We start from the raw sequence: 24,377 nt of genomic DNA on the forward strand, positions 1-24,377 counted from the left end.
ATTGACGTTACCCAGTATACTTTGTTGGGGTCAGTCATGGTTTTAGATCTGATAGTGTTTCTTTTATGAAGTTGGGTGCATCTATGCTTGTTGCATAAATGTTTAGAATTGTAATATCTTCTTGCTGGATTTTTCTTTTAATGAGTATGAAATGTCCTTCACTATCTTGTCTGGTGAATTTTGAAGTCTATTTAGTCAGATATTAAAATATTTATGCCTGCTTGTTCCTGCTCCATTGGTTTGAAATACCTTTCCCACACTTTTACCTTAAGGTGATGTGTGAGAAATCATTGTCATTGGTGACAAGAAGTGTTTCTTGGAGGCAGCTACAATATGAACCTTGTTTTCTGATCCAACTTATTAGTGAATGTCTTCTTATTGGCAATTAAAAGTATTGCTGAATAATATTGAAAGTTATCACTGAATAATATTTAATATTTCCTGCTATTTTGCTCTTGGTAGTGTTTTCTCAGACATGTTTTGGCTACATATTCTACAATTCTAAATGCCTTGTGCCTTCTTGAATATGTTAAATATTCTATTCAGAGAAAAGCATTCTTTCTAGTATTCTCTGTAGAACTGGATATATAGGCATAAATTCTTTAAATCTGTTTTTTATCATGAAATGTTTTGTTTCCTCTTCAATTTTGACTGCTGGAATCTGAGGGCTTTTATAACTTGTAGGTCATTGTTCCTGGCCCTTCTGGCTTTCAAGGTTTCTATTGAAAGATTGGGTCTTATTCTGAGGCTCCTACATTTATAAGTGATTTGGTCTTTACTTCTTGCAGCTTTCAGTATCCTTTCTTTGTTCCGTATATTTCTTCTTTTGATTTTATGTGTCATGAGGAGTTTCTTTTCTGGTCCTGTCTTCTTGGTGTTCTGTATGTCTCTAGCAACTTGATAGACATATCCTGAGATTGGGAAATTTTCTTCTGTGATTTTGTTTTAAATGTTTTCTTTGCCTCTTACCTGACTTTTTCTTCTTCTGTTCCTAGAATTGGTTTTTTTTATAGTGACCCAGATTTCCTAGATGCTTTATTCCTGGGTTTTTGTCAAATTTAATATTTTCTTTGACTGAGTGATCTGTTTTCTTTACCTTGTGTTCAAGAGCAGAATATTCTGTCTTCTACTTTTATCCAATCTATTGATGACTTTCCTCTGAGCTTTCTGTTTGACTTCCTGAGGTTTTCATTTTGAGTTTGATTTCATTTTGGCTTTTCTTCAGAGAGTCTATCTCTTTTCAAAATTTTATTTTGATATCTTGGATTATTTTCATTATTTAATTCAACTACTTACATTTTTACTGTCTACATTCAAGGCTTTGTTCTTGTCTTTCTTAGTTCCTGAGCATATTTATAAGTGCTATTTTGAAATTATTGTCTTGTGTCTTAGCTAAGTTGCTTTTTCAATTTTTTTTGAGACAGAGTTTCTCTGTGCAGCCTTGGCTGTCTTGGACTCACTTTGTAGACCAGAATGGCCTCAAATTCACAGAAATCCACCTGCCTCTGTCTCCCAAGTGCTTGGATTAAAGGCGTGTGCCACCATGCCCAGCCAGCTAAATTGCTTTTATCAGGGAACATTCATTACAATTGGGGTAATGATTTCTGGAGGAGACATGTTGTATTAGTTATTTGTGTAGTGTTAATTTTCGAGATGGGACCTAGATATCTGGAGTAATTCACTGGTAATGTCTTTGTTGTTGTTGTTGTTTGGATATCAGTTCTCATGTTTGATGAGTGGCTGTTTGAATACTTATTTGGTTTATCCCAATTTCTCAGGTTGTGGACTACATGAAGTGTGCTTGGTGTTGAGTCTTGGAGGCACTCTTTGTTTCTGTGAAAAAACAATGATATTGGGGGTAGTTTCAGCTTGCTAGGGATAGTTGCAACTTCTAAGCCAAGAATTACCTTTCTGTAGGCTGAGAAGATTCTTCCTAGAAACCTTCAAAAATTGTGAAGAGCTCTCTTGGTACTGTTGGTTGACCTTGGATAACAGGGGCTGGATTTCTGGATTGGGCACCACATGGTACTGCTACTTGAGTTCCCATCAGATTCAAAGTGGTGCTGCTCCTTGGAGTATTGGGTATATGATAGGTAGGTTATAGAGGGGGTCCAGGAAGCCTATTTGGGTGGGGAGACCCTGTTCTGCTGCAGGTGAGGTGGTAGTGACTAGCAGACAATCATACAGGAAATAGGTCCAGGCAACCTACCTGGAATCCGGGCGGAATCTGCATTGTTCTGGTACTACAAAGGCAGTGGGTAGCATGACGAATAGACTGCCAGGAAGAAGTCTACATCACCTTCCTAGAGTTTTGGGGTGGATTTCAAGGAGTGCTAGCACAAGGCAGGGATTTTAGATGAGGTAGCTGAGAAGCAGGGAGGTGAGGGGACCATATCTCCATTTTTAATGTGGCTATTACATTAAGAAATCTTGTTACGTTACCTTATAGTTTCAAATAATTTCTGTGAGTAGACTCCAGATGAGCACATTCCAATGCAGAAATAATAACAACACACACACACACACACACACACACACACACACACTCATACACACACACACACACACACACACACACACACACACATACACACCAAAAAAAGAAAACTAAAATAACACGTCACCTTGAAAAATACCAATCTTATAATAGTGCCTCTTAATGAAAATGACCGGGAAAAACTCCCAAGTCAAAGAATTCAAAAGAACAATTATAACCATGATCAAAGCAACTCAAAAAGAGAGAGAGAAAGATGAAAGACAAGTAAAATAAGGAAGCCTATCCAAAACATGCACATAGAGTCAGAAGTGTTTAAGAAAACTGAAATAGATATTGCACTGGAAATTAAAAACACTATAAGCCAAATAAAAACCTCAGCAGAAGGTCTCACCACCAGAATGCATCATGTCAAACAGAGTCAAAACTGGAAGACAAGGTAGAATTCAGACAAGGTCACTGAGGAGGTTTCATTTTAAGATGAATAGATCGTGATAGAATTTGGGGACACCATTAAAAGGCCTAACTCTGAATTATAAACTAAAAGCAAGGGAAAAAAAAAAAAACAATAGTGAAAGCATTAAAATGCCCTTTTAATTTGTTTATTTTTAATTCATTCATTTTACATGCCAATTGTAGGTGTCTCCCCTCATCTCTTCCCAGTCTCACCTCTTTCACTCTTCCTCCCTCCCCCCTCCCCTAATCCTCAGAAATGGGGAGCCCCCTTCCACTAACAACTGACAAAAGCCTATCAAGTCTCACCTGGACTGCCTGCAAGGCCCCCCCTCCAGGGGGAAGCGATCAATGAGTGAGCAACAGAGTCCATGTCAGAGGCAGCCCATAGTGCCCATATTATGGAACTCACGTGGAGACTGTGCTACCTTTCAACTACATCTGAGCAATGCATTGTCCTTGGTTGGTGCGTCATTCTCTGAAGGTCGCCCTAGGCCCAGACTTGTTGGCTCTGCTGTTCTCCTTGTGGAGCTCCAGTTTCCTCCAGGTCCTTCTGTTCCCAAATCTTCCCTAGGTCTCCCTGTACTCTGCCTCAAAGTTTGTTTTGATCCCCTACCGGGTACAGTCTCTCAGAGGACCTATATGGTAGACTCCTATCCTATTCCTTCCCTTCAAGCACTTCCAGTGTCTTTTTATTTGCCCTTCTGAATGAGAATTAAACATCCACAATAGGGTCCTCCTTGTTACTTGGCTTCTTTAGGTTTGTGTACTGTGCTGTGGTTAGCCTGTCTTATATGGCTAATAGCCACATAAAAGTGACTAAATACCATGTTTGTCTTTCTGAATCTGAATTACTTCACTCATGATTATCTTTCTAGTCCCATCCATTTGCCTACAGATTTCAAGATTTCTTTGTTTTTAATAGCTGAGTAGTATTCCATTGTGTAAATGTACCACAGTTTCTTCATCCATTCTTCAGTCTCTGAGGGATGTCTAGATTGTTTCCAGTTTCTGGCTATTAGGAATAAAGTTACTGTGAACAGAGTTGAGCAAATGTCCTTGTTGTAAGGTAGAGCATCTTTCAGGTATATGCCCAGGAGTGGTATAGCTGGATCTTGAGCTATCATTATTGCAAATTTTCTGAGAAATTACCAGATTGATTTCCAAAGAGATTGTGCACCCCCACTAGCACTGGAGGAGCGTTCCCCTTTCCCCACATCCTCACCAGCATATGCTCTCACTTGAAGTTTTGCTCTTTGATATTCAGATGGGTATAAGATGAAATCTCAGAGATGTTTTGATTTGTATTTCCCTGATGACTAAGGACAATGAGCATTTTTTAGGTGTTTCTCAGCTATTCAGTATTTCTCTGTTGAGAATTCTTTGTTTAGCTCTGTACTCCATTTTTAATTGGATTATTTGGTTTGCTGATGCTTAATTTCTTGAGTTCTTTACATATTTTGGATATTAGCCCTCTTTCAGATGTAGGGTTGGGGAAGATCTTTTCCCAGCCAGTTGGTTGTCATTTTTTTCTGTTGAGAGTATCCTTTGCCTCACAGAAGCTTTCCTATTCATGTGGTCCCATTTACTAATTGTACATCTTAAAGTGTGAGATATTGGTGTTCTGTTCAGGAAATTGTCTCTTGTGCCAGAGAGTTCAAGGCTCTTTCCTACTTTTTCTTCTAACACATTTAGTGTGTCTGGTTTTATATTGAGATCTTTACCCCACTTGGACTTGAGTTTTGTGCAGGGTGATAAATATGGATCTATGTGCCTTTTCCTACATGTTGACATCCATTTAGACCAGCACCATTTGTTGAAGATGCTTTTTTTTTTTTTTTTTTTTAACCATTGTATGGATTTGGCTTCTTTGTTAAAGATCAAGTGTCCATAGGTGTGTGGGTTTATTTCTAGGTCTTAGATTCAATTTCATTTATGCACCAGTCTGTTTCTATGCCAGCACCATGCAGTTTTTTTTTATTACTGTTGCTTTATAGTACTGCTTAAGATCATGGATGGAGAAGGGATACAGAAGATCTTTTATTGTACAGAATTGCCTTAGCTATTCAGGGTTTTTGTTTCTTTGTTTTCTCAAATGAAGTTAAAAATCATTCTTTCAAGGTCTGAAAGAATTGTGTTGGCATTTTGATGGGAATTGCATTAAATCTATAGATTGCTTTTGTTAAAATGGCCATTTTTACTGTGTCAATCCTACCTGTCCATAAGCATAGTAGATCTTTCCATCTTCTGACTACTTCTCTGATTTCTTTCTTCAAAGATTTGAAGGTTTTTTAAATACAAGTCTTTCACTTGCTTGTATAGAGTTACACCAAGATATCTTTGGGGCTATTGTGAAAGATGTTTCTCTAATTTCTTTCTCAGCCCATTTGTCTTTTGTATACAGGAGGGCTACTGATTTTTTAGTTGATTTTGTATACATCTACTTTGCTGAAGGTGTTTACCAACTGTAGGCATTCCTTGGTAGAATTTTTGGGATCACTTATGTATAGCACCATATCATCCATGAATACTGATACTTTGACTTCTTCCTTTCCAATCTGTAACCAATTGATCTCCTTTAGTTGTCTTATTGCTCTAGTTAGGACTTCAAGTACTATATCGAAGAGAAACAGAGTGGACAGTCTATTCTTGTCCCTGATTTGACTGGAGTTGATTTAGTTTGATGTTGACTACAAGCTTGCTGTATATTACATTCACTGTGTTTAGGTATGTGCCTAATCTCTCTAAGACTTTTAACATGAATTGGTGTTGGATTTTGTCAAATTCATTTTTGGCATCTAAGGAGATAATCATGTGGGTTTTTTTTTTTCTTCAGTTTGTTTATATGGTGTATTACATTGATGAATTCCCGTACATTGAACCACCCCTGCATGCCTGGCATGAAGCATACTTGATCATGGTGGATGGTATTTTTGATGTGTTCTAGAATTCAGTTTATGAGTATTTTTGTATCAATGTTCATAAGGGAGATTTGTCTGAAATTCTTTTTCTTTGTTGTGTTTTTGTGTGGGTTAGGTATCAAGGTTACTGTGGCTTCACAGAATGAGTTTGGTAATGTTCCTATTGTTTCTATTTTGTAGAATAGTTTGAAGAGTATTGGTATTAGCTCTTCTTTGAAGAGCTGGTAGAATTCTACACTGAATATATCTGGCCCTGGGCTCTTTCTGGTTGGGAGATTTTGATGACTGTTTCTATTTCCTTAGGGGCTATAGGACTGTTTAAACTGTTTATCTGATCTTGATTCAACTTCAGCATGTGGAATCTATCAAGAAAAATGTCCATATCATTTAGATTTTCAAATTTTGTGGCATATAGGCTAATGAAGTAAGACCTAATGATCCTTTAGATTTCCTCCATATCTCTTGTTATATCTTCCTTTTCATTTCTGATTTTGTTGATTTGGATACTGTTTATTTAGTTTGGCTAAGAGTTTGTCTATCTTGTTAATTTTCTCAAAGAACCAGATCTTTGTTTCCTTGATTCTTTAAATTGTTTTCTTTGTTTCCCAGTTATTGATTTCAATCCTAAATTTGATTATGTTCATCTGTATACTCCTTTTGAGTGTGTTTGCTTTATTTTTTTCCTAGGACTTTCAAGTGTGCTGTTAAGTTGCTTGTATAAAACGTCTTCAATATCTTTATGAAGGGACTTAGTGCTATAAAATTTGCATTTAGCACTGCTTTTATTGTGTCCCATAAGTGTGTGTTTGTTGTGCCTTCATTTTCATGGAATTCTAGGAAATTTTTAATTTCTTCCCTAACTCAGTTGTTGTTAAGTAAAGAATTGTTTGGTTTCCATGTGTGTGTAGGCTTTTTGTTATTTTATTGTTGTTGAAGTTCAGCTTTAGTCCATGGTGGTCTGGTAGGATACAAAATATTATTTCAATCTTCTTCTATTTGTTGAGGATTGCTTTGTGACCCACTATATGGTCAATTTTGGGGAAGGTTCCATGAGGTGCTGAGTAGAAGTTATATTCTTTTCTGCCTGGGTGAAGTGTTTTGTAGCTGTCTGTTAGGTCCATTTGATTCATCACATCTGTTAGTTTCATTATTTCTCAATTTAGTTCCTGTCTCAATGATGTGTCCATTTGTAAGAGCAGGGTGTTGAAGTTTCCCACTATTAAGGTGTGTGGTTTGATGTGTGATTTAATCTTTAGTAATGTTTCTTTTAGAAATGTGGGTGTCCTTGTGTTTGGGGTATAGATGTTCAGAATTGAAATGTCATCTTGGTGGAATTTTCATTTGGTGAGTATAGTGTCCTTCCTCATCTCTTTTCATTATTTTTAGTTGAAAATTAATTTTGTTAGATATTAGAATGGCTACTCCAGCTTGCTTCTTGGGTCGGTTTACTTGGAAAACCTTTTCCAGCCCTTTTCTCTCAGGTAATGTTTATCTCTGTGGCTTAAGTGTGTTTCTTGTGCACAACAGAGCAATGACTCCTGTTTAACCATCCATTTTGTTACTCTGTGTCTTTTTATTGGAGAGTTGAGTCCATTGATGTTGAGAGATACTAATGACCAGTGACTAACTTTTTGTTTGAGTGTTGTTTGTGACAGTGTGTTTGTTTGCTGCCTATTTCGATTTTTGCTGTAGTGAAATTATTTATATCCTGTGTTTTTTGGGTGTAGTTAATCTTCTTGGGTGGAATTTTTCTTTCTAGTAGACAAAATGGGAAAATAATTTCTCCACTATATGAGACAGATGAAACACAAAGGTAAAAAGACAGCCAGGTTAAGAAATAACCTAAGTAAAGTTTTTCATGGTATGTATCCCTTGGACTAGTGTTTTGATATAAGTGAGTATATACCATTTGTCTCTTTTTGCTTCTGGGTTAACTCACTCATTATAATAATTTCTAGATCAATCCATTCGTCCACAAATTTCGGGAATTCCTTGTTTTTATTAGCTGAGTAGTATTCCATCGTGTAAATGTACCACAGTTTCTTAGTCCATTCTTCTACTGAGGGACACTTAGGCTGTTTCCATGTTCTGACTATTATGTGTAAAGCAGCTATGAACTTTACTTACCAAGAAAGTGGGTCAGAGGAGAGGACATCCTATTGAGACTTTAGGCGAGAGTAACATGGAAGAATAAGGAAATAGTAGGACCCACAGAGTCCTGGAAACCTACAAGAAGAATTTTATGACAGGCAGATCTGGGTCCTGGGGTCCTCCTCAAACTAAGGCACCAGCCAAGGAGAATATAGGCATTAAACTTCAAACCCCTACCAAGACCTAGCCGACGATCATGATGTTCTCCACCATTGAGTGGAGAGTGAGATCTGACTCTCACACGAACTCTGGTGCCCCTTTTCTGACCACGTCCCCTGGATGGGGAGGCCTGGCGGCACTCAGAGGAAGGATAGCAAGTTACCAAGAAGAGACTCGATATTCTAAGAGCGTATATAGGGGGAGGAGGTCTCCCTCAATCACAGACATAGGGGAGGGGAGAAGGGGGGAAGTGGGAGGGAGGGAAGAAGGGGAGGAAACAGAGGAAGGGCTAACAATCGAGATGTAATATGAATAAAATAATAAAATGAAAAGAAAAAAAAAGAAAGAACCTAAGAGAAACAAACACTGTTTATAAAAATGTAACATGGATAAGTTAGGGACCTAGGAGAAATTAAATGTTACTGTTCCACTAACATACCAGTAAAATGACTCCTGAGCGTGCTCTTTTATACTCAGATCCATATTTGCTCAACCATCATTAGAGAAGCTTCTTCCCACAACAGATGGGAAAAAATACAGAGACCCATACCCAGACAATATGCAGAGAGTGAGAGACCTTGGCGCACTTATCCCTAAAAGAGATATCTCCATCAAATACCTCCCCTCATGGCAAAGAGCCCAAAGGGATGGGAAATACCAAGAAATCAAGGCCTTCCAGATACAATAAGGCCAGTGCACATTTCAATTCAGAGAATGAAGCATAGGGCCAGCATGGGTCTGCTCCAGATGCAGTCCTAGAGCTGAAAGAAGTGGACACACAACCCAGAAGCTATCTTCAACTGATAGCCACTTGCAGATGAAAAATTAAGGAGTGTCACTAGGGTAGCAAACCACTCTTGAGGGTAGGCCCCACGTCTAGCAGTAGATGGCCAACACAAAATGAACTCAATGGACTCTTAGGAGGGTTTTTTGTTTTTGATTTGGTCTCATAATGTTAAGTCAGGGTGGGTTTTGTTTGTTTAGATACATAATATATACATATATGTATATATATGTATTATGTATGTGTATGTGTGTTAATCTGTGTGTTTATGCATTTATACATATTTTGTGGACTTTTAAAAAGCTCTTTTTCTTGTTTGGTTGTTTGGTCATATTCTGTTAATTTGGTTTTTTTCTTATTTTATTTTTTATTATTAATCTTTAGATGCCTGTTTGTTTTCTAAGGCGGGACAAAACGGGTCTGGATCCAGATGGGAAGGAAGATGAGGAGAAAGTTGGAGGAATAGGGTAAGGGGAAACCAAACCAGAATATATTATATGACAAAAATTATATTTTAAATAACAGAAGAGTTAAAAAAAAAACATAATCTCTAGTGAAATAGATTCAGTAATTTAAAATCCCCTAATTTTAAAAGACCAAGAATGAACAGGATTCTGCACAAAATGCTACCAGACATTCTAGAAAGAACTAATGTGAATGTGCCTCTAGTTACTAAAAAAAATGGAAACTGAAGGGACATTTCAAAATCTTTTTTATGGAGCAACTATTATGAAAACCACAAAAAGACAAAAAGAAAAGAAAAGAAAAGTATAGATCAGTATCCCTCATGAACATAGATACAAAAATTCCCAATAAACTACTTGCTACCTGGATTCAAGAACACATCAAAAAGATTATCCACCATGATTAAGTTGACTTTAAGGTGGTTCAGTGTAGATAAGTCAATAAATATAATTTGAAACATAGATAGACTAAAGGACTAAGACGACATGATCATCTCATTAGATGTAGAAAATGTCTTAGACAAACTTCAAGTATCCTTTTCATGATAAAAATCTTGAGAAGACTGTGGATACAAAGGGCACATAAACATAAGAAAGGCAGTACATTGCAAGTCTACAACCAGCATCATCTTAAATGAGAAGATACTCAAAGCATTTCTGCTAAAATCAGGAACAAGACAAAGATGCCCACTTTCTCCATAACTCTTGGATTCTTAGCTTGAAATCTTAGCTAGAGCCATAAACTAGCTGAAGGACATGAAAGGGATACAGATAGGATGGTAAGAAGTCAAAGTATTCTTGTTTGCAGATACTATTTTATATATAAAAGACCCTAAAGAGTTCACCAGAAAACTTATACAGATGACAACCACTTTTAACATAGTCACAAGACACAAAATTTACATGTAAAAATGAGTAGCTTTCCTGTATAAAAATAAAAAACATAGTGAGAAAGAAATCAGGGAATCAGTGCTTTTACAATAACCTCAAAAATATATCTTGGAGTAACCTGAACCACACTAGGGAAAGACATATGCAATAAAAACTTTAAGACACTTAAGAAAGAAATTGAAGAAATAACAGTGCAAATAGAACACATGTGACCATAAGAAGACATGAGTTTGAAAGGAAAATAAAATGAATTCAGAAGAACATCAAGCTAAGGAAACAGATGATATCATAGTTGAACACATTCTGTGCTTTTTGTTTTGTCTTATGTCCATCTCTAAGCTAAACATGGTCCTGTTGTTTGTACAGAAACCACGGCATGGTGACTACTCACACTGTACAAAGCAATCTGACTGTCAGCAACAGTGGCAAAGTTAGAAACACTGTCCCTCTGGATCCAGATTCCCAATTTCTGACTCTTGCTTTCCTGCTTTGACTGATGTGATTTCCAGAAATGGAAACACTCCCAGTCATGAGCCCACAGCCGTGAACAGAGACCGGCTTTCATGACTGCTGGAGCCAGTTGTAATGGTCATGCTGCGTTTAGTCTTGCGCCGGTAATAAAGATGGAGCTGTGGTCTTGGGTTGGCTGTGTGGAGTAAGATTCTAAGTGGTGTCTTATATTGTACATTGAACTATAAATCAAGACATTCAGGAGCAGCAGGGGCCCCAAAATGCACACAGTCCTCAGCAAAGAAAGAACACTTAAGATATTTCCCTTACAGAAGAGAAAAAAAAATGTCAAGACATTGAACACAATTAATGTTTGATTTGGCTTAGTTGGTGTCTTGTGAACTGTGTGCCAGGGACTTAGACTCACTCTCAAATGGAGAGAGGAGAGATACACAAACTGTAATGAAAAGTTATGAGCATTTTGACAATGTCATTTCATCTTTCATTACATGCTTTTGTGGAAGATAACGAGAGTATTTTTAACAATCACATATTGATATCATTCCCCTAATAGAATACGTACTCATGAAATAATCACACGTCAGTAACATCATTTAGCAAAATGAGGTATTTCTCAGCATCACCTGACATTCTAGATGTCCATGCTCATGGTTATACTAAAAGCATCGCACTGCCAGCTTATTTAAATCACACCTCAGAAAGTTCAGCATCATGCATTTAGCTTATGAATCTCTAAGGTTTCTTTTACTTTCCATCAGTGTTCTCTCCCTCATTTTCTTTTATACTATCTATTTAAATGCATTTCCTAAAATAACCAGGTGATTAGTTGTACTACCCTTCCAGAAGTGGTAGGCACTGACCCTGTGGTATCGTTCAACATGTTCTTTGACTTCCTGCGTTCACTCTGAGGCGATAATCAGGAGACATCTGATTAGACTGCATCTTAATTTTTGCCATTAATATATAATGAGCATTCCCTTCTAGGTGATGCTACCCACTGGGATTGAGGCAGAAGACAGCAATGCAGCCACGTTGCTATCAATCATTATAAAGGGCCCCATGGACATGCACTTGATGGCTTCAGCATGCAAGTTTTGTGGTTTACTAAATCCGGTTTCTTGTTAGGATTGTAAATTTTCTATTTAATTCTGTCATTCTTTCTGCATATAGTAGGCAGAATTCTCAGATATATGTAACTTTGAAATGAACTGTGTGCCTTGCCTAAAATAGTTCCTTTGATTTACCAGGGTTTTTTTTTTTCTTAATATTTTACAGAATTACTTGATACCTTGTAAGTTTCTAAAAGTGAACAATGTTGTTAGAAATCACATAGCTTTGCATAATGAGAATGTTTCAAGATGTCCCAGCATTGTTTTACATACTGAAACGGTTCCACTTTTAGAAGGGAAGTCTATACAGTTTCCATGTTACTTTTGATATTATCTCATAATGATCCAGAATTATGTTCTGTATTCTAGATGGAAATTTTCAACACTGGAGTCTAATCTGACAGAGGCAACCTCCCCTGGAGCCCACAGTTCCCTTGGATGAGAAACAGTATTTTGTGAAAACTGTCTAGGCAGATCCTCACATTGTGTCTTCAGGAAAAAAAAACTGGTTGTTTGCCTAAAATGTCTTGGAAATTTATGCTGATGTTACCTAAAATCACATATTAAAACACAAATAAAAATGTAGAGAGAAATGGCTCTATGGAAACAGTATAAACCTTGACACTCTTGTAATTTTAATCCTAAAAAGTAGGTAAAACTTTTGAAAGCTTGACAATAGAAAACAGAAATCAGTGAACTGCTGCTTTAAAGGGTATGAAATAGCTGCCTTGTTATAGAAACTGACAAAATTGTCCAATTAGCCACAAATGCACAGCTGTAAGAGATAGAGCACCAGTTACGTACGAGGACACTACAGGACCTGAATCTAGGACTCCCTCGTTTTCATCAGTCTTTCATTTCCAGGCACTTGACATTTTCTGGGGAGTGGGTTACCAACTGAACATGAAGGCACTGGAAAAGCCCCTCTTCTCTTTCTTTTGGTAGTGTTACTTGCTTGCTATGTTTGTATGAAATACATGGTTGTCTCTTAAGATCATCATTTTTTTTCAGTTTTGTATAGTTAAAGTCCACCTACATTAAGGAAGATTTCTATGAGTGGCTTAGGGAGAAAATAAAACAAATTTAGCTAATATATAGCTGCCATATTAAATATTAAAATTATTTAAGATATAAATTATTTGAAACCATGATTACTCAGTAAGAAATCAGTTGCAAAATAGAACAGTAGAGAAAATGCTTTTAATATATTATCTTCCTTTTTTCTTCAATTCTCCAAGTCTTTGTTCTGAAGGAGGCACACTGTTTCACTTCCCTGAAGCTACTGATAAAACTATGCAAGAACATCAGAGAAAAAATGAATCCAAGATAGGTGCTATCCCCAAGGGAATGGCGTACTTCTTTGTTTTAAATTTCCAATGGAAATCTGAAGATTTTGCATGCAAACATCTTATTTCATGGCACTGCTTCTGAAATTGAGAGATTAAATCTAGCTCCATATAAAGGTTTTTCAATAAAGTAGGTTGCAGGCTCCTGCTTATGGAAAATTGATGCATCATCTGATATGCGTTCACTCGCTAACTTTTGTTTCACAAAGCTGGAAAGAATTTCAACCAACCGTTATCTAATCAAGAAAATATTTCCTACCTATCTTGTCTTCAGAATAGCTTGCTGCCAAATGTAGTTTTGACTATTGTAAATCACTGTGCATTTTAACAAGCAAAACAGACTCTCGTTTTGCTAAAAAAAAAAAGTGCAAATTGTAGAAACTATCCATCATTATCAGCGGACTGCCTCCAATACTGTGCCTGCTATAGCACTGTTGTGACATAATTTAATGTGTTCCTTATACTGCTTTATTGAAGTAGAATTTTTGCAATCTTAAGACACAAACAGCTGTTATAATAATCTCATTAAGTCTTCCTCTGTTTAGACCCAACTCCCATTACAAGGTAAAGCACACACTCTGGATATTTAACCATAAAGCCTCACAGTGACTTGGAACATCAGTAGTCTTCCTGAGTTCAGCATAATATAAAGTGCAAGACGCAAATTAAACAGAAGTTGGTTTGTGTGGATTTCAAATATTATTTCAATCTACACAACCACAGACTTTTTCATGCACATAGCATGCTTGTGAAAGCAGCTTAACCCAATATGTTCGCACTTGGCCATCCTGAGCTGGGCTCAAGAGGACAGCAATGTGTGTTAGCAAAATGGGAGCTACTGTGAGGGAGACTTTCAGAAGTGCACTCTTTAGCCTTCTGAAACAGATGTTTGAGGAGTCAGAGAGGAAGCGAGTGAACACTGGGCCTCCAAAGTTAGGTGCCTGTGCTTGTTGCCTGCTTCAGCCTCCTTGGCTCTGCCATTAAAACCACTAACTGCTACCTGCGTTCATTCATTCTTTTAACAAGCATGCACTTGTGTTTGCAATGGCCATATGCAAGGACACCTTCTTTGCTCTTAGAATAGTGTAGCTACACAAAGGAGGGAAAAAGACCAACTATGGAACAGCACAAGCACAGATGTTCTCTCTGCTACCAGATGCCCCAGGGAGAACTGGAAAACCAGAAAATACCTGCTATTCCCGCAAGTCTCCATAGGTCTCACCTCATGATTGACAGGCTGTGACTCTAGTGTGATTATAGAGCCTGAGCAGATGGCTCAGCTGGTGAGAATACTGGCTGCTCCTGCAAAGGACCCAGTTCAATTCCAAGCACCCACATGGCAATTCTCAACCATCTGCAACTCCAGTTCCAGGGAATCTGATGCCCTCTTCTGGCCTCCATGATGTGTACATGTATGTAGGCAAAATACTCACACACATAAAAACTAAAAAACAAGTCTAAAAATCCCCCAAAAGCTTAGTCCTACCCTCTAGTGATCATTCTCTAAACAAAAACAACAGTCTGCTTATACCAAAGCTGAAGAACATTAAGTCTGTGAGCACACACACACACACACACACACACACACACACACACACACACACACACCACCACCACCACCACCACCACCACCACCACCATGCTCAACCCACTAAATCACAAGCATCATGCCCCTATGCCTGAAACTATTTACTCACTTCCTCTAGTACCTAATCAATAGTATGATGCCTCCTGCATACTTTGTGGCTCATAGTGAAGATATGCTGGTTAACAATGTACAGTTATCCCCACAAGCTAATACTCTGGTATAGATATCTTAAAATATAATGTGCAAATTACGGGGGCACCAATTAGTGATTTCTGGGTTCTGTCCCTGACTCAGTAATCCCAGATTATGGCTTGGCAGCTGGGTATTTGCTAGCTACCTCAGGTGTTGTAGGATGTGCACACCTCTAGTCCACACAGGCAGAGGATGTACACACCTCTAGTCCACACAGGCAGAGGATGTACACACCTCTAGTCCACACAGGCAGAGGATGTACACACCTCTAGACCACACAGGCAGAGGATGTACACACCTCTAGTCCACACAGGCAGAGGATGTACACACCTCTAGTCCACACAGGCAGAGGATGTACACACCTCTAGTCCACACAGGCAGAGGATGTACACACCTCTAGTCCACACAGGCAGAGGATGTACACACCTCTAGTCCACACAGGCAGAGGATGTACACACCTCTAGTCCACACAGGCAGAGGATGTACACACCTCTAGTCCACACAGGCAGAGGATGTGCACACCTCTAGACCACACAGGCAGAGGATGTACACACCTCTAGTCCACACAGGCAGAGGATGTACACACCTCTAGTCCACACAGGCAGAGGATGTACACACCTCTAGTCCACACAGGCAGAGGATGTACACACCTCTAGTCCACACAGGCAGAGGATGTACACACCTCTAGTCCACACAGGCAGAGGATGTACACACCTCTAGTCCACACAGGCAGAGGATGTGCACACCTCTAGTCCACACAGGCAGAGGATGTGCACACCTCTAGTCCACACAGGCAGAGGATGTGCACACCTCTAGTCCACACAGGCAGAGGATGTACACACCTCTAGTCCACACAGGCAGAGGGGAGTAAAAAGGTGCTATATGGAAAACAGGGATGATCCAGATTCAGTAAGGGAGTAGAACCAGGAGAGAGAATAAAGCCATGGTGCAATTGCTGAGTGATGGCAGATTATTTATACTGGAACCTCCCATGAAACCCTAGCCCCTATGCCAGCTGGGCCTCCTCTTTATGGATTCTCAGAGCCTCAGAAGGGGATTCTCCCAGGTCCCACTTCTAATGGGCAAGGGACGTGCTTGTTCATTGGCTATAGGGAATTGAATCTAATCATAACCTTGAGACAGAATTGACACACACACACACACACACACACACACACACACACACACACACACACACACACTGCCCTGTTCACACTCTTAGAGGATTCTGTTGTGTAGGGCTCTGGGCAGAGCTGTTCTGGTCAGGTAGATGGGGGAATCTTAATTGGAATTCCTCACACTCGTTTTTGCCTGGAAGTTTGAGGTCCTGAAGGCTGCTCATTGTTCTGTGATAGGGACCAAGTAATAACAAAAGAGGCAATGCTGGAGTCCAGTGGTGCATGTAGGGTTGGTGAAAACTAAAGGATGGATGCTAAAGCAGCAAAGGATACACAAGGCTCTAGGTACCTTGAAGTGCAGATCTCAAGCTCCATCCCTGTAACATCAGCTGCAGTTTAAGAGCAAAACAGGCTAGAATGAGTGAGAAGCAACCACCCTGTTTCCAAGGACCTGAGAAGAGTGACACCCTTCCTTACCATGAGTTCTGTCTTCCACAGAAGTGAAGACCTGGGAAAGTGAACAGCTTTCATCCTGGGACACATGCACACTCAAGGTTATACCTAACTTATTAGCTAAAGCTACATTTTTTAAAATATAAAAACCAATGGGATCTGACAATGTGGTCCTGGCCCAGCAGAGCCAACACCTGAGAACTTGTTACAAATATAGACTCTTGGAGGAGGGGGGCTGGTAGCACATGTCTTTACTCCCAGCACTCTGAGGAGCAGGGACAGGTGGATCTCTGTGAGTGGTCTACAGAGTGAGTTCCAGGACACCTAGAGCTACACAGTGAGACCCTGTGTAGAGAAAGTGGGAGGAAGGGAGAGAGAGAGAGAGAGAGAAAGAGAGAAAGAGAGAGAGAGAGAGAGAGAGAGAGAGAGAGAGAGAGAGAGAACAAACAAGAAAGAAATGCACACTCTTTTATATTTAAATTTATTTTTTTAATTTATTCACTTTATATCCCACTTGTAGTTCCCTCACTCATTTCCTCCTGGTCCACCCCTCCCCCTTCCTTCCCCTCTTTCTCCCCTTCTCCCCTCCTCCTCCCCCCTATTCCCTTCCCCTAGTCCTCAGAGAGAGGGAGCCCTTCTCCCTACCAACTGGCCCCAGTCTATCAAGTCTCATCAGGACTGCCTTGGCTTGGCAAGGCTGCCCAGCCACAGGGAAGCTATCAAAGTAAAGGCAACAGAGTCCAGGGAAGAGACAGCCCCTGCCTCCCTTAATAGGGGACATATATGGAGACTGAGCTGCCTATTGGCTACATCTGATGTGGGGGAGGGGGCACTAGGTCTGTTCTATGCATGGTCCTTGTTTGGTGCATCAGCTTCTTGGGCCATGCTGGGCCCAGATTTGTCGGCTCTGTTGGTCTTCTTGTGGGGCTCCTGTCCCCTTTGGATCCTTCTATCCCCTGTGCTCAGCCTGAAATCTGGCTGTGAGAGTCAGCTTCAGAAATGCAGACTCTTGAGTGCTACCCTAAACTTGCTAAAGCAGAAAGGGAAGGAATCAGTGCCTGAAACCATCCGGAAGATTCTGGTGATACTTGGATTTGAGAATGACTCCTCCAACTTAAGGCATTTGAACTAGTCCACACATTACAGTTAGCCATATCCACATGGTCTCCCAGCCCCCTTATGTGCGCCTTTGAGACCCAGAGACCGTGATGCCATTGGCTGAGTGGCCTGGGCTCTGAAGAGTGTGGCAGTATTTTTGGGAAGCTAAGCCTTCTCTTGTCTTGGTGGAGAGCTACCCTCAAACATGCACTTCCTCCCAGTGATGGACTGGCAGCAATTGCACAGCTTGTCAAGTACATCTTACCTCAAGATTGGTCCTCTTCTTCCCTCAGAGTATTCTTCTATCTCCTCTTTGACCATCTCTCATATCTTGGTTGTCTTTGTGCACCTCTTGAACAAAGCTTGTATTTCCTGGCCTGTATCATATACACCAGAGAGGTCTCTCTAAGTAGATGACCATTTATAGATATCAGATCTGTAGATATGAGTACTGTCTGCAAAAATAAATCACCGGGGTCTACAAAGATGACCTGGGTTTGGCTCTCAGCATCCACAACATATCTTGCAACTGTTTTTAACTCCAGTCCCAGGAAATCCAGTGCTGGCTTCTGGCTGCTGCTGGCACAAGACGTGCACCTGTTGCACAGGCATACATACAGACGAAACACCCATACACATTAAATAAATAAACATTTTTTCCACTGAGTTAATCTTGTTTTATTTTAAAATAATTGCATATTCAGAAGCACTAAGATAGGAAGCCTATAAACTCTATTTAATGCTCCATTTAACCATTTTTCCCAGTGGTAAAGCCTTGTAAAACCACAGCGTGGTATCACACTGACATCAATAGAATCAACCATCATTGGTTGAGCTGTGTCTTGACAACTAATTTGAAAATTAAAAATTGAGAAATTTTCTTCTCTGGCCACCTGTTAGTGTCACTTGGGAGCCTTATCAAAAATGTCTAAGGCACAGAGAAGAACCAGCTAAATAAAAAGCACTGAGGGCAGACCTGGACCATTGACATTTTGTGATTACTGTGCAGCTTTTTCTTTTTGCTTTAAAAAAATAATTTTAAGATTTATTATCATTATTAATTATATATTTTTATTTAATTTATTTATTCAGATTACATCTCAATTGTTATCCCATCCCTTGTACCCCCCCATTCCTCCCTCCCTCCCATTATCACCCTATTCCCCTCTCCTATGACTGTGACTGAGGGAGACCTCCTCCCCCTGTATATGTCCATAGGCTATCAAGTCTCATCTTGGTAGCCTGCTCTCCTTCCCCTGAGTGCCAACAGGCCTCCCCATCAAGGGACGTGTGAAATATGGGGCACCAGAGATCATGTAACAGTCATTCCCCACTCTCCATTCAATTGTGGAGAATGTCCTGTCCATTGGCTAGATCTGAGTAGGGGTTCAATGTGTACTTCATGTATTGTCCTTGGTAGGTGCAGTAGTTTGAGCAGGAACCCTGAGCCCAGACCTGCCCATCATACTGTTCTTCTTGTAGGTTTCTAGGACCCTCTGGATCCTTGTATTTCCCCATTCTCCCATAATTCTCTCACCTAGAGTCCCAATAGGATGTCCCCTCATCTATCCCAATATCCTGATAAGTGAGGTCTTTCATGGGACATGCCCCTTGGGCTGGTGTCCAATTATAAGTGAGTATATATCATTTGAGTCTTTCTGCTTTTGGGTTAACTCACTCAGTATGATCATTTCTAGTTCCATCCATTAGTCCACAAATTTTGCGATTTCCTTATTTTTAATAGCTGAGTAGTATTCCATAGTGTAAATGTACCACAGTTTCTTTATCCATTCTTCTACTGAGGGACATTTAGGTCGTTTCCATGTTCTGGCTATTATGAATAAGGCCAATTTGAACATGGCTGAGCAGAGGTCCTTATTGTATGCTGGAGCATCTTCTGGATATTCCAAAGAGTAGAATAGCTGGGTCTTGAGGAAGCCCTATTCCCAGTTTTCTGACACTGCGCCAGATAGCTTTCCAAAGTGGCTGCACTAGACTGCATTCCCACCATCAATGAAGGAGTGTTCCTCTCTCTCTCCACATCCTCGCCAGCATGTGGTGTCACTTGAGTTTTTGATCTTAGCCATTCTGATGGGTGTAAGATGGAGTCTCAGAGTTCTTTTAATTTGCATTTCTCTGATGACTAAAGACTTTGAGCATTTCTTTCAGTGTTTCTCAACCATTCGATATTCCTCTGTTGAGAATTCTCTGTTTAGTTCTGAGCCCAAATTCTTAATTGGGTTATTGGGTTTGGTGGTGCTTAGTTTCTTGAGTTCTTTATATATTTTTCATATTAGCCCATTGTCAGATGTAGGGTTGATGAAGATCTTTTCCCAGGCTGTGGGTTATTGCTTTGTTCTGTTGACAGTGTCTCCTGCCTTACAGAAGCTTCTCAGCCTCATGAGGTCCCATTTATTAATGGTTGACATTAAGACCTGGGCTGTTGGTGTTCTGTTCAGGAAGTTGTCTCCTGTGCCAATGTGTTCCAGACTCTTCCTCACTTTTTCTTCTAACTGACTTAGTGTCTCTGGTTTTATGTTGAGGTCTTTAATCCACTTGGATTTGAGTTTTGTGCAAGGTGACAAATATGGGTCCAGTTGCATTTTTTTTTAACATAGACATCCAGTTAGACCAGCACCATTTGTTGAAGATGCTATCCTTTTTCCACTGAATGGATTTGGTTTCTTTGTCAAAAATCAAGTATCCATATGTGTGTGGATTCATTTCTTGTCTTTGATTTGATTCCATTGGTCAACCACCCTACTGCTGTGCCAGTACCATCCTGTTTTAATTACTGTTACTCTATAGTACACCTTGAGATCAGGTATGTAGAGTCCTCTGGAGGATCTTTTTTGTACAGGATTGTTTTAGCTATTCTGGGTTTTTTCCATATGAAGTTAAGAATTGATCTTTCAATGTTTTTAAAAAATTGTGTAGGTATTTTGATAGGGATTGCATTGAATTTGTAAATTGCTTTTGGTAAGATGGCCATTTTTACTATGTTAATTCTCCCAACTGATGAACAAGGGAGATCTTCCCATCTTCTGATGTCATATTCAATCTTTCTTCAGAGATTTGAAATTTTTTCAAACAAGTCCTTCACCTGTTTGGTTAAAATTACTCCTAGATATTTTATATTGCTTGTGGCTATTGTGAAGGGTGTAGCTTCCCTAATTTCTTCCTCTGCATGGATGTCCTTTGTATATAGGAAGGCTACTGACTTTTTTGAGTTAATTTTTTATCCAGCCAATTTGCTGAAGGTGTTTATTAGCTGTAGGAGTTTTCTGGTGGAATTGTGGGGGTCACTTATGCATACTATCATATCATCTGCCAATAGGGATACTTTGGATTCCTCCTTTCCCATTTGGATACTCTGATCTCCTTTTGTTGTCTTATTGTTCTGGCTAGAACTTCAAAAACTATATTGAAAAGATATGGATAAAGTGGGTAGCCTTGCACGGTCCCCAATTTTAGAGGAATTTCCTTGAATATCTCTCCATTTAATTTGATGTTGGCTACTGGCTTGCTCTATAGCTCTATAGCCTTTATTATGTTGAGGTATGTACCTTGTATCCCTGATCTCTCCAAAACCTTAAATATGAATGTGTGTTGGATTTTATCAAATGCTTTCTCTGCATCTGAGGAGGTGATCATGTGGGTTTTTTTTTTACTTTTAGTTTGTTTATATGGTGGATTACATTGATGGATTTTTGTATATTAAACCATCCCTGCATGCCTGGAATGAAGCCTACCTGGTCATGGTGAATGCTATCTTTGACGTGTTCTTTTATTCAGTTTGTGAGTAGTTTATTGAATATTTGTTCATCAATGTTCATAAGAGAAATTGGTCTGAAGTTCTCTTTCTTTGTTGGGTGTTTGTGGGGTTTAGGTATGAAAGTGACTGTGGCCTCATATAATCATTATGGTAATGTTCCATCCATTTCAATCTTTTGGATTAGCTTGAAGAGTATCAGTATTAGCTCATCCTTGAAGGTCCGGTAGAATTCTGCAATGTAGCCATCTGATCCTGGGCTTTTTTTTTAGTTGGGAGACTATCAGTGATTGCTTCAATTTCAGTAGGGGAAATGGGACTATTCAGCTTGTTTATCTATTCTTGACTCAATTTTGGCAAGTGGAATTGATTAAGAAAATTGTTTATTTCCCTTAGTTTTTCAAATTTTGGGGCATATATGCCTTTGAAGTATGATCTTATGATTCTTTGTATTTCTTCAGTGTCTGTTGTTATGTCTCTCTTTTCATTTCTGATTTTGTTGATTTGGTTAGTGTCTCTCTGCCTTTTAGTTAATTTGGCTAACAGTTTGTCTATCTTGTTGATTTTCTCAAAGAACTAGCTCCTGGTTTTGTTGATTCTTTGAATTGTTCTCTTTGTTTCTAATTTATTGATTTCATCTCTGAGTTTGATTATTTCCAGACATCTACTCCTCTAGGGTGTTTCTGCTTATTTTTTTTCCTAGGGATTCCAGTGGTGTCATTAAGCTGCTTATGTGGGATGTTTCCAAGTTCTTTGTAAAGGCACTTAGTGCTCTGAATTTTCCTCTTAGCACTGCTTTCAATGTGTCCCACATATTTGGGTATGTTGTCCCTTCATTTTCATTGAATTTCAGGAAGTCCTCAATTTTTTTGTTTATTTCTTCCCTGACCCAGATGTCATTAAGTAGAGAGTTGTTTAGTTTCCATGGGTGTGTAGGCTTTTTTGTTATTTCTGTTGTTGTTTAAGTTCAGCATTAGACCATGGTGATCTGATAGGACACAAGGTATTATTTCAATCTATTTGTATCTGTTGAGGTTTGCTTTGCGACCTACTGTGTGATCAATTTTGGAGAAGGTTCCATGGGGTGCTGAGAAGAAGGTATATTCCTTTGTGTTTGGGTGAAAAGTTCTATAAATATCTGTTAGATCCATTTGATTCAGGACGTTGGGTAATGTTGTTATTTCTTGGCTTAGTTTCTGTTTCAGTGACCTATCCTTCAGTGAGAGTGGGGTGTTAAAGTCTCCCACTATTGATGTGTGGGGATCTATGAGTGGTTTAAGCTTTGTTAATATTTCTTTTACAAATGTGGGTGCCCTTGTATTTGGAGCATAGATGTTCAGAATTGTGATGTCATCTTGGTTGACTTTACCTTTGATGAGTATGATGTGCCCTTTTGATTAATTTTTGTTGAAAGTTTATTTTATTAGATATTAGAATGGCTACACCAGCTTGCTTCTTGTGACCGTTTCCTTGGAATATTTTTCCAGCCTTTTACCCTGAGGTAATGTCTGTCCTTGTGGGTGAGATGTGTTTCTTGAATGCAGAAGAATGTTGAGTCTTGTTTATGCATCTATTCACTTAGTCTGTGTCTTTTTATTGGAGAGTTGAGACAATTGATGCTGAGAGATATTAATGACCATTTACTGTTAAGAGTCTTAATTTTGATGTTGGTTCCAGTAGAGAGTTTGTGTGGTTGTGGTTTTGTAATGATGTAGTTATCTATTTCCTGTGTAATTGTCATTGTAGCATATCCCTTTGGGGTGGAGTTTTCCTTCTAGGAACTTCTGTAAAGCTGAATTTGTGGCTAGGTACTGTGTGAAATTGTTTTTCTCATGGACAATTTTGTTTTCTCCATCAATGGTTATTGATAGTTTCACTGGATGTAGTAGTCTGGCCTGACATCTATGGTCTCTTAGGGTTTGCAGGATCTCTGTCCAGGCCCTTTAGGCTTTTATGGTCTCTGCTAAGAAGTCACATGTGATTCTGATAGGTTTGCCATTAAATGTTACTTGGCCCTTTTCTCTTGCAGATTTTAATATTTTTCTTTGTTCTGTATATTTTGTGTTTTGATTATTATGTTATGAGAAGTTTTTCTTTTCTGGTCTATTTTATTTGGTGTTCTGTAGGCCTCTTGTATGTTTATAAGCATCTCCTTCCTTAATTGGGGAATTTTTCTTCTGTGATTTTGTTGAAAGTATTTTCTGGGTCTTGGAGTCTAGCATCTTCTCTTTCCTCAATGCCTATTATCCTCAGGTTTCTTTTTTCATGGTGTCCTTGATTTTTTGGATGTTTTGTGTCAGCAATGTTCCAGATTTAGCGTTTTCTTTAATGGTTGCTTCAAGATCTTTGATTTTGTCTTCTAGACCTGACATCATTCCTCCATCTCATGGATTCTGTGAGAAAAGCTTGCCTCTGTGTTGCTCACCTTCCTCTCTTAGCTCTCTTGTTACCGTTCTTCTTCTGTCTGTGTGTTTATCATTGAATCCATTTTCATCTTCAGATCTTGAACTGATTCATTTCTTTCATCTGATTGTTTGTATATTCCTTAGTTTCTCCCATTGCCTCTTTATAGGCCTTCAGAGCTTGAACAGTTTTATTGATATCCTTCATCTGGCTGTTTGTATTTTCCTGAATTTTTTTTCCAGTGTCTCTCTCTCTAGGCCTCCTTTATGTCTTCCACCTCTTTGGCTGTGTCTTCCTGCATTTGATTATGAATTTTATTTGTTTCCTCCAATATCATCATCTTTGCTAAAGATTTGAGGTCATTTTCTTGTATTTCAGTTGTGTTTTAGTTCTCTGGGTTGCTTTCTTTGGGATAGCTGGGATGTGAAGATGTCATATTGTTTCAGTATTTTGTTTGTTTGTTTGTTTATGATTTTACACTGGCCTTTAGTCATCTTGCCATCTGTGTTT

Source organism: Acomys russatus, chromosome 3 (assembly GCF_903995435.1).
Source record: "Acomys russatus chromosome 3, mAcoRus1.1, whole genome shotgun sequence".
Lineage (NCBI taxonomy): Eukaryota > Metazoa > Chordata > Mammalia > Rodentia > Muridae > Acomys > Acomys russatus.